This window comes from Ambystoma mexicanum, chromosome 4p (assembly GCF_040938575.1).
Source record: "Ambystoma mexicanum isolate Mex_15411 chromosome 4p, UKY_AmexF1_1, whole genome shotgun sequence".
In the NCBI taxonomy this organism is placed as follows: domain Eukaryota; kingdom Metazoa; phylum Chordata; class Amphibia; order Caudata; family Ambystomatidae; genus Ambystoma; species Ambystoma mexicanum.
The window spans coordinates 745,470,276-745,486,280 of NC_090927.1; the positions used below are offsets into that span (position 1 = coordinate 745,470,276).

Here is a 16,005-nt window from a genome sequence, read left to right on the forward strand (position 1 = left end):
ACAACACAGACTCCGTTTCAAATACCTTAGTGACATTCGGAAACACCTGTCTGGAACAAATAGAGAATCCTTCCGCATGTGTCCCCTGCATCAACCAGCTGCTACAACTGGCCCATTAAAGAAAAACAGTTGCCGCACAATATATCAAGCCATATTGCGCACAGCAGTTCCTGAGAAGACCAAAAGAGCGCAGTGACGCTGTAACAGGTGAAAGTGAAAGAAAGAACTGCCAGCCAAAGCAGCAAGGCAACCTGTGTCTCTTCTGTAATGTACTTTATTCTGGCACGTTCATGGGCCGGAATATCCAGTATGAGCATGAACCTGGTGCACCTGTAAGCCTATCTCAAGAAAGACATGCAATCCAGAAAGCCACCTGCCAGACCACCCTGAATTTCAGACAAATCGCCATCCCAGCCAGAACAACTGAAATGGGGCACAGATGGGTACGACTGGCAGAAAGCCACCAGCACAGTCGGTTGGTGATGGAAGTCTTGGATGGAGGACTACTTGACCGAAGCACCATGGTGAGCAACAAGCTTCAAAGAGTGAAATACATCAAGGTTGCGCCATCATTAATGTTACTCAGCACACCTTCTTACTGGCATCAGGGTAGTTCTGCTCCATATAGCCGACACAATGACACAAGCTTCAGGTGTTCAACAGAAGATTCCTACTTTTAACCCACAGTGACTAAACTTTGAGGACCCACCGGAGTTGCCATTGAATTTATGGACTCTCTTACTACCAGACAAGTGTGAGATGCAGGAACTGTGTGACACCACAGCCAGGAACCCACTACCACAAACAGTGACCATTCAAAAGGAGTGGATGCAACCCTCGAATGTTACACTGGGGTCACCAGATCAAATGTATCAATAGCAATTTATGAATTAAAAGCTCCTTTGAAAGAAATGTGTTTGTTTAATGACTGTATAATTGCTAGATACAAACATTGGTCCATGCTATGTTTACTTCCTCTTTGCCAAGGAATGAAAACGAGGCTGAGAATGGCGGAGATATGCTGACTAAACGTGTGCCATGTGCCACTTGGAATTTTCCTGCAGGCGGACAGAAGGTTTTAGTGTCCTGGCTCGAGCGTCCAACAGCCCTTCCCATTTTCCCTACACGAAGGTCCACACAAGAAATACCTCGTATCCTGCAGCAACAACTCGCATGCTGAGAAAAAAACAGGCCTCAAGTTTAATAAGATGATAAAGAAACCCCCTGCACCCTCCACGCATGGCACCCAAGTACAGAGAATTTACCAAGAACATGTAGAAGCTACAGAGAAACCCTCAAAAAAGGGCAGTGATTCATCCTGGTCATTTGTCTGTAGATCCAAAGCAGCCCGTGCCGCGGCAAGAGGGGAGGAGTGGTCAGGATAGGCATGGAGATGGGAACCAGGAGTTGCTTCTACAGCAGTATTTCCAGGGGAATGCCTGAGTTGGCACACAAGAATACAGTAAAGCACACCCCAATGAGGGCAGAGACAGGAGGCAATTAAGGGAGCAAGCCACAGTCGATGCACACGTATCTATTATACTGGAACCTGAAAATAAGGGAGGGGGCAGAAGCCGGTCTAGAGCAGAAGCAGAGGAGTCAGGACACAGAAAATGTAAAAACCTGACAGGCACTAAACTCAAGAATCACTCATTCTTGAGCGGTGTTACTGCTACCTTTTTTTTTTAGCAGTAACTGAATTACCAATATTTTTACCACATTGCCGAATTCCGAGATAGGTTGAAAAGTGGAGGAGCAAAAAGCTGGTGGTAAATCCTCCCCTTTACCTCCAAAAATTGTCAGATTTACCTCTATGAAATCACTGCTTGCAGTCATTTCACCAAAATCCTTATGGAGTACTTTGGACTCGAAAATGGGTATTTACACCACCCTACCACCACTTGCAATCCCACGGTAAATCTTGAGGACCAAGTGGCGGTAATGATAATCAAGTTTGGTAGTAATGCAATTGATTTACCGATGAAATACCACCAAGCTCGTAATGAGGCACAAATATTTTTCCAATCAATATCTAGCCAAAAAATAAATTTTTCACATCAACCCTCATAATCCTCCTTCATACATCCACCAGTTATATCTTTAGATATAACAATACATTCCATTCACTTCTGCTACAACTGCAAACAATGCCCGAGGTTTGCTCCGCTCAGGTATCTTCCTATCCCTGTGCAATTCTAGAGATTTATAACAATTTCATAACACCTCTCTGATGTTAATCACAATTTTTTTATCCGAAATATTAAAACCGTTTCCTTTCTTTACAAAACCTCAACCAATTTCGGCTGGGTCAAGCTGCAATCCTATATGTTGACCCAATCTTCATCAGGGGAATAATGATTTCCTGAGTACTCAAAGGGCCTCATTACACGGAATGCGGTAAGGGTTTACTGGTACCGGTAAGGGCACCGCTACCGGTAAACCCTTACCGCCTTACTACGAGGTCCCTTTGCGGGACCCAACCTCAACGGCTGGTTTTACCAGCTGTTAAGGAACGGGCCCGCAAAGGGACCTTGGTGCTAATTACGGTACCGCAATTTGCAGTACCGTAATAATCTCCTTCCCCATTCCCATTGAGCCCTGTGGGGGCAAAAATGGGAATGGGGAAGTGCCTTGGTGAATGGGGAATTACCGCCCCCGCTCACCTTGGGTAGGGCGGTAATTCCGCCATCCACCAAGGCGGACACGGTAAAATACTAATAGCGCCATGGTTACCGCATTCCGTGTAATGAGGCCCAAAGTCTCAGTTGTATGGAGAGGATACAGCATTAGCTGGCAAGGAGTTTATACAAAAAAGTACATGTATTTTTTTTATGTTTTGCAAGGTGGTAACCAAAAGCGCTGTTGCTTATAGTGCTCAAAGAGGGGGACAAGGTATAGAGAAGGGAGGATACGAAAGGAGCGGTCCACTCAAATCTTGGATCAGTAACTTAGCACAGCAAGGGAAAGGAAAAGAAGAGAAACAAGTTAGCTTTTATCTTTACTTATACCAATAGACTTTATTCTACTTAGTACAAAATTCGCCCCCGTCTTTCAGTTTTAAGAGTAGTGTATATTAGATGTTTTTATATTGCAACTGTTTAAAATGTAAGCAATAACACCCGATCCGGTGGGCTGCATCGGGTGTTAACAGCCAGGGCCCCAAGATATAGGCCTGAGTGAAGCAAGGGCCTTAACGATGTGCCCCAACGCCGTTACCACCCAATCCGGCAGGCCACATTGGGTGTTATTGCTATTAGCACCCTAGATTTCCAATCTGGAAACCCGGGGTGCCGACAGCAATGTATTTTGTATGGATGAATGGGGCGCGCTTGCGGCGTCACATTCATTCATACAAAAAAACGTACGTAAGAGGACCGCCATAGAGCTGGAAGATGGGGCTTCATGCGAATCAATCATCCATGTCCGGATGTCTCCAATTACTTGTGTAATAACCAAATGAACAAAGGAGAAATAGAGTGGGGAGCGCAACAGTATGCATGTGTTCGGGTTGAATCCCATTTTTGAGATCCTCCTGAGCCACTTTGAGAATCCTCTAAACTTGTTTTTTTCCCTCGCCGGCTTCCCTAGTTTTCGTGGTTCTTTTTCTGTCTGTGGGGACTTCCCTACCACTTCAACCGTTTTTCTGGAGTGCTGTGTGAGTGAATGCTTCTGGCTACCGATGCAGGGAAATGTTCTCTTATTTACCGTTTACTTTTGCTTTTACATGGCAGCAAATGCCACCTCGGTGGAGTGCTGCAGGTAACTTTGGGGGTCATTACGAGTGAGGCGGTAAGGGGTTAACGGCACCAGTAAAGGTGCCAGAGCCGTCCACCCCTTACCGCCTCATTACAAGTCTGCTTGCGGGAACCCGCTAAGGACGCCTGGTTTTACCAGGAGCCCTTAGCTTGTCCCGCGAGCACACCAGAGTGCTAACAACGGGCCCGTTGTTAGCACCCTCCCCATTCCCATTGAGCCCTATGGGGGCTCGAATAGGAATGGGGATGGGTTCCTTGAATGAGGAATTACCGGGTCCTCCAAGGTCGGAATGGCCCGGTAATTCCTCATTCAAGGAACCCGGACCCGGTACCCAGTAAAGGGGAAGCCATGCCGCTGATAGCGGCATGGTTACCTCATAACTTGTAATGACTCCCATTGTGTTAACTTTTCCTCTCTCTAAAGTAACTTTTGTTTCTTTTTAAATGGGTCTTTTTAAATGGTTCTACAACAGGTTGGGGGCAGTGAAACCGTGTGAATTCTTTTACAGGTAGCTACAGAATGACTTCAAAAAGAACCACCCCCAACCCCCACAAGACATGGAAGGCTCGGTCTCATCTGCTCTGCGCATGACAGGAAACAGAGATAGTTCCTTGAGCACGTGGAGAATGGGAGCAAGAGCGGACGGCCTGCAGAGGAGTTCCTTGGAGCAACAATGGATTTGGGAAAAGGTAAGATAATGGGCCTCATTACGAGGAATACGGTAGAGGGATAATGGCGCCGGTAGAGCTGCCGGCCCCGTTATCCCTCTACGTCCCCATTACGAGGTATGCTGGCGGGTGCCGCTAAGAACGTCTGGTAAAACCAGATGTCCTTAGTGGGACCCGCTAGCAGACCAGGATGCTAACAATGGGCCCATCATTAACGGGCCCGTTGTTAGCATCCTCCCCATTCCCATTGAGCCCTAAGGGGGCTCAAATGGGAATGGGGATGTACCGGGTCTTGGTTCCTGGAATGGGGAAATACCGGGCCCTCCAAGGTTGGAATGGCCCGGTATTTCCCCATTCCAGGAACCCGGACCTGGTACCCGGTATGGGGTTAGCTATGCCGCTAAAAGCAGCAATGCTACCTCCATACTCGTAATGAAGGCCCAATGTCTTTTTGTAAATTTGTGTGCATGCGTGCATGCAAGGGTGTGTGTGTGTGTGTATATACATGTATGTTTGTAATGTGTGTGAATGAGTTAATGATTTATTAGTGGCTAGGTGTGCATGTGTGAGTGAATGCTGGATTGGCGCTTGTATAAATGTGCACGTGAATGGTGTGTGAATCTGTGTGCGTATGTTCAATGCCTAGAGTACTTACTGACAATATTCATTACTCCTAGTCCTACTCTTCCTCGTCCCAGTTTTTGCCTGTGACACACCTTGCCTCATACGTAAGTACTGGGATGAGGAAGAGGGATGTGGAGGTACTGCTGTGTAATTGTTTTGGGGATTGGACACAGAGAGTGCGAGGGAGAGGTGATGTGTCGGGAGGGTGGGGCAGAAGGGGGGTGCGCTATAACATAAGGGGCATCCATGATAAAGCAGGCATGATATGTATTATAAGTAACTAGACTAGCATTTTGGTACAGCCAGTCTAGTCATTTCTTACTGTGGCATGACAAATGTACAGGTCATCCATAATAAAGTAATCATGATAAGTGTACTTGCCTGTCTAGACCGGCATGTGGGTGCAGTCAGTGTAGCTATTTCTTACTGCATCACGGAATATGTTTCTGGGCATCTATAAAGAAGTAAGCATTTTACGTGTTATGTGTCTAGACTAGCATTTTACTGTGGCTTGACATTTTGTACCGGGCATCTATGCTAAAGTAAGCATGATAAGTGTTATTATATGTTGAGACTGACATTTGGGTTCAGCCAGTCTAGTAATTTCTGACTGTGGCATGACAAATGTACAGGTCATCCATAATAAAGTAAGCATAATAAGTGTACTTACCTGTCTAGACTGGCATGTGGGTGCAGTCAGTGTAGCTATTTCTTACTGCATCACGGAATATGTTTCTGGGCATCTATAAAGAAGTAAGCGTTTTACGTGTTATGTGTCTAGACTAGCATTTTACTGTGGCTTGACGTTTTGTACTGGGCATCTCTGATAAAGCAATCATGATAGGTGCAATTGTTGGGGTAGTTCCCGGGTATGCCAGAGGTCGTCTGGTGGTCCGTCTGACTCCCAAGGGCCCAACACCCTTCCCCAGAATAAATGGAGGACTCAGCCAACAGCAAGTTAGAACTGTGGTTTATTACAAAAAAACAACAGGGATCATATAAGACAATCAAGATTCTCCAGCACTTCTCAACTTTACAATGCGTGCTCCCTAGTTTTGTCATGATTTGTCGTCATCACCTGGGCCCTTCCAAAAAACCCTATCCCATTGTTTATTGGGTGCTGAGAGTAGTAACCCATATAGACATACCCTATAAAGTTTATTCTACTGGTCCTCACATGTCAGGTGGCTGACCTGCCCGTCTCCAAGAAGCGATCTATTACATTGTTGCAGAGTAGTGGGCTTACCATTGGTTCTTGCCCCTTGCCATCCACCCCTGATTTTCTATTTTGTGATTAGCTGTAGCTGGTCTCCCCAGGCTTGGGACCTGACTTGTTTCTCAGCTCTCTGTGTACCTCTTCAAGGCGATGTGAAACATCTATGTGTGTGGATTGTGTCTTGTAGTGTACCACTTTTGCCTCTGAGAGCGCGTCTCCATGTTGCAACACTTGTTTCAGTCTTCATCTGGGTTGCTGGGATCTGCTCTCCTTCCCTCCACGGGTGAATGCCCATTGTCTAGCGCTGCTGCAGATTACAAAATCAAGCTCTTGGGTCTGAATTTATGAGGATGTATTCAATTTTCCTGCAGCTGGTCCCCTTGTCGTCTAGAGTTTGGAATGTGACAGTTTATCTCTGACCTTGGCTGGGGACTCGATCTGCGCTTCGTGCAGCCGAGTCAGCTCCTCTCGCCTAGTGTTCTGTGGCTTGAGGCTTTCTGTAATTTTCCTTAGACTTATAATACAATTTCTACATGCTCCTGTTGTGCTAAGTAACCTATGAGCCAGTCCTCATGGTCCTACCAGGGTCCATATATACTCCTTTAGTTCCATATATTTATTTGCCATAAGCATCTGCAAGCTTGCTCAGGATCTCTTGTTCTTTGTGTATGCAAATGTGTGTTTGTATAATGCAGTGCCACGCTGTGAGTGTGATTCATGACTAATGCTGATATGTCGTGGTGTTACTAATGAAGCCAGCATCGTGGCTTCTTGGTGCTTAATCGAGGCTGTCCATCAGGGTATTTCCATCCAAAATCTCTGTTGAGTCCCCTGTTTCTGAAAGGATATGTACTGGATTAGGTCTGAATGGCTGACTGAGAGAGTACCTTTCGGTGTACGTGTCAGCCAGTGGTACACTTGGGGCTTGTCTGAAAAAGGATGAGTAGCTTCGAGCATTTCTGGCCCGTCAGCCTGTCATGTTCCTGGGGTCAGGGGGGCATTCCTGGGACCCTCTCTTCAGTCCCCCCTCTGGTCGACCTCTCCACTATATGTTACTACCTGTATCCTTGGTAGCCATATCTTGGTCAGTCCGCCGAAGTGTCTGTAGTAGTTTGCATGATCGTCAAAATTCCAGGTCATGTATTTGCACTCTCCTTCTGGGTTGCACCATACTCATCTTTCTCCATAATTCTTGCTGTCGTATAGTTTATCTAACTTCATCGTCTCATGTGGGAATAGTGCAAAGTCCCTTATTCGTGCTCTCAGCTTGTCTCTTTCTTCCACTTTCTTGTCCTTCTCACCCCCTATATTCACACCCATCATCACCTTCATCCCTATTGATTTTGCAGTAGTTTCGCGGCATTGTGTAATGCAAATCTTCCCCACACACAATCCCACTAGTACCAATATTAGTGCCCCTAGTAATACTTTCAGTCCGTCTGCCAGCCATGAAGGCATCCATAACCAGAGGTATGCTATCCAGCTTTGGTCTTTTCCAGTCCCCTTGGCTTCTTCCTCCATTGTGGCATGCATCTTGGACAAGTGTGTCACTGTTTCTGTCAGTGTGCCATTCTCTCTATCAATGGCAGGTACGAATGTGCAACAGGAACTCCCAATTTTTGCGATAACTCCTGCTTCCATTGTAGTGAGAAGGTCCAGAATGTATCTATTTTGGAGCGCCATCAACCTTTTTTTTAAAAAAAAATATTTTTATTTTATTTTTTAAGGTCAAACAAACACATTACAACTGTTTCAAAACATGGAAAGCATCATATTCCAAAACATTTTCAAACTCCCCAACTCCTCCCTCCCCCTTTAAACTAGAGCCGGTTCTCACATGTTGTTTATGGGATCATCATTGGGTGGCACGCTACCTAGACAGCCATCAACCGGGTCCTCCGTTTCGTTGTCACCCTGGTGAGGGTTTGTCAACGAGGCCACCAATTGCCGCCAGGCCAGCAAGGGCCCTACTTCTTCTTCTCCCCCCCCTGGTGACCGCTTCAAACCAGACTACGGATTCAGCTTCCGCCCACCTCAAGAGGTCTGTCCACCATAACTCCACCCTAGGTCTGTGGGCCGCCTTCCAGCCCATGGCAATCCTACGTTTGGCCAAGACATAGGCCATGTCCTTCATCTTGCTTATGTGTTTCAAATGCCGGGTTCTAGGGAACAGTCCAAGCATGCATGACCAGGCCGATTCCACATCCAGCACCACCCCCCCGCAAGCCAGTTTCATCTTGACCTCATCCCAAAATCTATGCACCTCCGGGCAAGCCCAAAACATGTGTAGCAGTCCCGCGTTCACCTCCCTACACCTGGGGCATTGCTGCATAGCTGATCCCCCGAACTTTGCAATCTTCCCGGGGGTTAAATAAGCCCTATGGGTAACATACAATCGAAGCTGTTGGAATCTCACGTTACGGGACACCTTTTTATGGTACCTCTGGGCCCGTTCCCACTGCCCATCCGTCATGGGTCCTCCCACCTCCTTCTCCCAATCTTGTCTCAATTGGAGCAACTCCTTCCCTGCCCTTACTCGCAGGAGCTCATATATCCTCGATATTTTGTGCCCGCCCTCCGATACATCATACATGGTTTCCAGGGAGGCATCTGGATCCTCCGCGAGCACTGTCTCAGGCCATCTTTCTCTAGTCTTTTTCACCAGCCTAGTGTAGGTTATATATTGGCCACTATGTACTCCCGTCTCTTCCTGCAGCCGCTGAAAGTCCACCGCCTCCTCTTCCTGCCATATGTCCCCGAGGGTGGCTAGGCCTACCTGTTCCCAGTATCTGCGGACCGATTCAAGTAGTTGAGATTCGCTCCCGCACAGCGCTGCCAAAGGGGCCTGCTGGGAGTATGGTTCCGAGTCCCCCCAATCTTCCATGTCCTGTGCCAGATCTCCCAGCCCAACCTCAGTAGCCGCCCCTTGCCCACCAGTTTATCTCTGCCCAACCACACCACTTCCATCAGAAAGTATGGGGCTGTATCCTCGCGCAGGAGCCTGGCTTCCGCCGAGTCTTCAGTCGAAAGCCACCTGGCCACGTACTGCAGCTGCCCCGCCAGATAATAGAGTTCAAAGTTAGGCAGGCCTATCCCCCCCTGTCACACGGGTTCTGGAGCTTCCACAGAGCCACCATATTCCTAGAGCTGCCCCACACAAAACCCCTACACACGCTGTGAAGTTTCGCGAATAGGATGCTGGGCATCAGAAACGGGACGTTTATAAAGAAGTGCAAGAGTCTAGGCAGGACCACCATCTTGAGTAAGACCGCCCTCCCCATCATGGTCAGGGGCAATCTGGACCAAAATACCATACTTTTCTTAATCCCCTCTATCGCCTTTTCCGTGTTGTGCTTGTGTTCTGTCTCGATCTTGTGGTAAATGTTCATTCCCGAATACCTAAATGTTACGGGCTGCCATGGTATTGGCAGACAGGCAGCCTCTGCATTGGGACATTCCTATATCTACCCAAAGGGAACAGGCTGGACTTTCCAGGGTTCACCGATATCCCCGAGAGAATGGCGTACCGTTCTATCACCTCTAGGACGTACTGGAGGTTTTCTTCTGGGCAGCGCAAATAAAGGAGCATATCGTCCGCATATAATGATATCAGATGCTCTCCACTGGCCGTGTTTATGCCCACCTCCCCATATTGTTGTCGAAGGCATATTGCCAGCGGCTCCAATGCCAGCATATATAGCATAGGTGACGAGGGACATCCCTGTCTGGTCCCCCTGCCCAGTTTCCAAGAATCTGAGACTGTGGACCCTGCCTTGACCCTCGCCATCGGGGTGCTGTAAAACAGCTGGACCCATCTGAGGTATCCAGGTCCCACTCAGTACCCCTTCAGGACCGCTTTCAGCCAGGGACATCGTACCGAGTCGAAGGCCTTGACCGCGTCTAGCGACACTATAGCCAGCTCGCCCGTGTCTTCCTCGGTTTGGTCTATGACATGGTGTAGCCTCCTGTGGTTATCGGTGATGTTCCTACCCGGAACATATCCCGTCTGATCTGGATGTATCAATTTCTTAATCGCCCTCTTCAGTCTATTAGCCAGCACCGCCGTGAGTATTTTGCTGTCCTGGTTGAGCATGGACAACGGTCTGTAAGACCTGCGCTCCACGGCCGCTTTGCCTGGTTTCAGGAGTGGGATGATTACAGCCTCACGGAGGGACAACGGGAGTTCGCCCTTCTCATAGGCCTCGTTGAAAGTGGCAAGCAGTGGCTGGAGCAACTCTTGCTGGTATGTTTTGTAGAACTCGCTGGGCAGCCCATCCAAACCCGGCGCCTTGCACGTGGGCAAGTTCCGAATCACTACCTCCAGCTCATCCGAGGTGACGGGTGCGTCCAACTCAGAACGTTCTAGAACATCTAAGGTGGGCAGCTCAATGTCCCCCAATGTGTCCAGTATGTCTTGACCCATATCCTCCCCCGTGTCCTCATACAAGTGTCTGTAAAACTTAAGGAATTCCTCATTTACCTCTTTCTGGGTGTTGCATATGCTACCTCCTTCGCCCTGAATCTCACTAATCACCGAGCGGGGGGTCTCACTCTTGTACAGCCAAGCCAGCAATCTGCCTGGCTTGTCACCCCCTGCATGTATCCTCTCCGTATATTTTCTGTAGCTGAGTCTGCACAGTCTGTCCCAGAGTGCGCTGCAGGACAACTGTAGCTCCTCTACTCTGGTTCTGTTATCATGAGCGGTGCTCACGCAACGCGTGAGCTCCTCTAGCTCCGTTTCCGCCTCCCGGAGCTCCCTTTCCACCCCCCCCCTGTAGCCCCTTACATTGGGAAATAGCTACCCCCCGCACCACCACCTTAAACGCTTCCCACAATGTGCCCACAGAGCTTACGCTTCCCGTATTTGTATCAAAATATTCTTCAATGGCATCCCACAGGCCCTCCCAAAACCCCGCATCCTGCAGAGCCTCGGTCCTAAGTCTCCATGTAGGGATTTACCACCAAGGGCGATTGGTCCGACAACACTCGGGCTTTGTATTCCGCTCCTTCTATTTCTTTCACTATCCCGGCTGTTACAAACATGTAGTCTAACCTTGTGTACAAATCATGTGGTGCTGTGTAGTGTGAGTACTGTCTATCCGTGGGGTGCAGCCTTCTCCACGCATCCACTAGGCCTAGGTCTTTCAGTAAGGTACTCAGCGCTTTAGCCGCCGGTGCCGTTTTTCCTGCCCTGTCCTTGTACCTATCCATTCTGGGGTCTACGGTACAGTTAAAGTCCCCCCCCACACTACCGTGCCCCCCGCCAGGGGGCCAAGTTTACCGTAGAGGGTCCTAAAGTAAGCCGCTGTATCGTTATTGGGGGTGTACAAATTTATGATGTGTACTTCTCTATTTTCCAAGAGACCCGTTACCACCACCATTTACCCCTCCGGGTCCACCGTAGAATTAAGGACTCGGAACGGCACATGGGGCGCCACCCAGGTGACAACCCCTCTGGCATACGCCGAGTACGCCGCCCCCACAACAGTGCCCTTCAATTTCCTCCTGACCACCTCCAGCCTTTCCCTAGTGAGGTGGGTCTCTTGCAGTAGGGCAATGTCTACGCGCATCCTCTTTAAATACATCACTTTGTTACGTTTAAGGTAGCTGTTGAGGCCCCGTACATTCCAGGTCACAATTCTAAGATTACCCGATGCCATCTGGTCGGTCTATCTCCATCCCATCCCTCCCCATAATATTCCCCATGTAGGGTCGTTTCCTGGCTCTTTCCCTACTGTTGACGAACCATGCCCCCCTCCCCCCTTCCCCAACCTCACACCACTGCACACAACTCCCCACCCCTCCCCACCAACACCCAACAATAGCCCAGCTCCATCCCTGGATCTCAGGCCTACCCACGTCTGGACCCGTCTCGTGACCAAGAACAAGGACCCCGCGGGGTTCACCAATCTAACAGTGACCTAACTAAATATACTACTATCAGGTGCAGAGGTTGCTCCCCAGGAGCTCCCAGTCATCTATTTAGGAGAAGTGAATTCAACGGGACCCGCCGGCAGATGCCGTTACTTCCCCCACACAAGCACAATATCAAACTATATTCCAGTCCCAATGTCATAGCTATGGCCTCACGGGTGCATCTGCAACGTGCTACTTATCTCCATCCACTTCTGTCTGGGCATCCGATTCCTGAGGTCGACCTTGCATATCCAACCATTCCATCGCTTCGCTCAGCGTCTCAAAGAAGAGGGACCTGTTCTTATGAAACACCTTTAACCTGGCGGGGTAAAGCAACATGTAGCAGTGGCCTGCTTCTCTGAGCCTCCTCTTCACCGTTCCAAAGTTCATTCGACTCCGTTGTACGAGCAGCGTGTAATCCGGATACGCTCTTATATTCGCGGACCCCCTTTCTATCGTGGCCCCTTTCCTGAAAAATTAGAGAATCTTCTCGCGGTCACGATAGTTCAAGATCTATGCAATCAGCTGCCGCGGGCGGGCTCCTAGGGCCGGTCTCCTGGTCAGGGCCCTGTGCGCCCTTTCGACCGTGAACCCCGGGTCAGCTCTCCGCCTGTAATCTCCTGCAAAAGCATGGTTTCAACGAAATCTGTGGGGTTCGATCCTTCCATTCCCTCCGGTACCCCCACTATGCGAATGTTATTGCGCCTGGCGCGCCCCTCCGCCTGCTCTGCTCTGTCCTCGAAATTACCCACTCGTTGCACGAGGGCATGAAGTTCCTTGGCGTGTGTATTGCACGCCTCCACGGTCGGGGCCAACTCCTTCTCCAGTTCCCCTGTGCGCTCCGCAATCGTTCGCACATCCTGGCGCAACAGGTTCACTTCTTCTCGGACCGCTCCTATCTTGAGGTTTAGGCCCTCTTGCAACTCTTTCATGGCCAGGCCCAGCTTCGTCTCCCAGGCCACCTTCAGGTCGGCAATTGCTGCCAGCACCTCCTGGATAGCACCCGGTGGGTCCATCGCCGCCGCGGGGGTTTCTTGCTCTTGCCCCCTTCCGCGCCCGAGGGCGACCTAGCATAGGTCTCCATCGTGGGCTGTTTGATCCGGGGTCGCACCACCTTGGAGGATATCCTGTTGCGTCGGTTGGGCCCACGCGCCCAGCTGTATCCTCGTGGGGTTCGCTCGCCGGCCCCTTCGCAGCGAGGTGTCGCTGAACCTGGGTTCACTCTGCTAGCCCACCACGTTCCATGGCCTCTGCAGTGGGGGCTCGCCCTTATGTTCTTGCTTTCAGCCCGAGGCGCATACGGCCCGTCTATCTGGTTGGGCTCGCCCACGTTCCAACCAACCTTGTCTTCCTCAACTTGTCGGACCTTTTATGGCCATTTGTCCTCAGGCGACCATCTTGGGTGCTCCCCTTCCTTTGCGCGACCGCCACCTTCTTCGGGGTCTAGTTCCGTGAATATGCAGTCTCGCCGTTGGGGAGGGCACGCACCGTGTGCCCCCCACTTTCATGCGCCTTTAGATGCACTGTGGGCTCGAAAGTCCGCCAAAAACCGTCACTTCTTCTCAGGATCCGGTCATCAGGAGCTCCTCCAAGGAACGTCCTCTCACGTAGCCATCAAGCCACGCCCCCCTCAACCTTACTGCTCAGAGCTCTTCTTTTACTGCAGTAAATATTCACTGTAGAGTTTATTGTCAGCATCAACTCCCACCTGGTTATTTGTAACCATTTTGCATTGGCATACGTCTAAACTGCTGGAAAAACATTTCTGTTCTGCTGAATAACCTATGTTCAGGTGGTACGTCATCTTGTGCTGTTTCAGATTTCTTTCTCGTGTTAGTGTCCATCTTCTGGAAGTCATCAAGCTTTATATCCTTCTGGGGCACTGCCAGTGATGGCATATTGATGTGTACCAGTGAGCAAACTCCTCCCCAGTCGGGTGGCAGCTTCTTGTATGCCTTGGACCCGCACTGGGCCAATAATTGTTCATCCAGTACTGCAGTGCCTACCTTCATTGCTGGATGCTTTTCTGTGTACCGACATTCGGCGTTATCTATGACTCTCACTGTTAACTCATTCTTGTAGCACAATGCTGACTTCTTCAGAGGTAAGATAGGCATTGGTCGAGCTTCATTGTCTACCCAAGTGAGCAGCTTGGCACTCGCATGCCATTCCTTCAGGCACTTGTCATTCCTTATACTGTATTCATTGATGATCGTACTAGGGTGTGTTTTGCTTCCTACTACTTCATCTTTCATTCCCCTTCGGTGTATACTTGGCTATACACAAGCATCTGTGATCTTTCCCAGCATGCTGTTTCTCCTCCTATTTCTTTCACCCCCACTCTTCTGGCAGGGCAGCTCCTTTAGTGTTACTGTTTTGTGTCGCCCTTCTCCGGCCCATCAGTTACACATTCTTTTTTTTTCTTTTTTCTTTAAATTATCGAAAGCGTGGGCGGACACGCGCAGGCGCTTCCCCATCCTAATGGATGATGTGCACCTAACCCATCAATCATTATTTAACTTACATAAACTCACAGTTCCTCCCACCTCCCCGTCTGCCTCACAAAATCCAACAACACACTGCTCTTCTTCCTGCCACTCACCCCGTCACCTCCCAACAAAGCCTTCCCACTCAACTCAGCCACACCCAGCGCAGACATCCAAACTCTCATCAATTCTCTTTCTGCAACATGTCTCTCACATCTAAGTAGAAAATGTCCCACTGTCTCAGGCACCCCACACACCGCACAGTCCCTCGACTCTCGCTTCCCCACTCGGAACAAACAATCATTCAGCCCCACATGCCCTATCCTCAATCGATTCAGCATCACCTCCTCCCCCCTTCTCCATTCCAGACTTCCCGCATCTACCTTCTTCGACACTTTCCCACGAACACCAAACATCCACCTGCCCCTCACCCCACTCACCCACCTCTCCTGCCACTCATCCATGACCCGTTTCACCATCACAGTCTTCACCTCGCCCACACTCAAAGGCAACCTCACATCAACCGCTTCCCTTCTCATACCCTCACCCGCCGCCCGATCCACCAACTCATTACCCAAAATGCTGCTGTGACTGGGGACTCACGCCAACTCCAGATTCATCCCCCCACGCACACACCGATCAATCTTTCTCCTGATATCCAAAATCACATCCTTCCTATCACCATCCCCTGCCACTATCGCCTGCAACCCACTCAATGAATCTGAAAACACCACTACCTTCTCAAACCTCAACTGGGACACCCTATCAATCGCCAATGCAATCGCCACCAGCTCAGCCGTACAAATTGATACATCGTTCGTCAGATGCCCCACTTTATACTCCCCAGTGCTTTCCAAATAATACGCCATATCCACTCTCCCAGACACCGGATCCTTTGAACCATCTGTGAACACCCTGCATCCTTCCTTCCCTGCCACATACACCTGACCCAAAGCTTTGATCTCACCCCGCAATCCCCGCTTCTTTGACACCACACTCGCCAACTCCAAACACACCTTAGGAGACCCCATCATCCACATCGGACATCTCACCAAATCCATATCAGTCACAGCCATCAACTCGCCCACTCCCCACTTTACCCCCTTCTCCCACATGTGAAACCCCAAAGTGCCCCCTTTCCTCCTCCACTGGTCCCCATAATAGTCAAACCTCCAATTATACAGCAAACATTCACGCACCGGGTGAGCGACACTCTTCGCACTGCACTTCACCCACCACCTCATATTCAACACATCTCTCCTCAACCCCAATGGCATCTCCCCCACAAGTACCTGAACCGCATTCACTGGAGAGGACCTCATCACACCCGAACACACCC

At 49.6% G+C, this 16,005-nt stretch overlaps 1 long non-coding RNA gene across 3 annotated transcripts in view; it reads left to right on the forward strand.

Annotated features, from left to right (window-relative positions):
* Nucleotides 1-16,005, forward strand: part of LOC138453447 (uncharacterized) — a 268,937-nt gene that overhangs the window by 60,381 nt on the left and 192,551 nt on the right. For all 3 annotated transcript variants that reach the window (XR_011260429.1, XR_011260428.1, XR_011260427.1), the window contains exon 2: nt 4,265-4,445. This is a non-coding gene — a long non-coding RNA (uncharacterized lncRNA). The remainder of the gene's footprint in view (nt 1-4,264; nt 4,446-16,005) is intronic.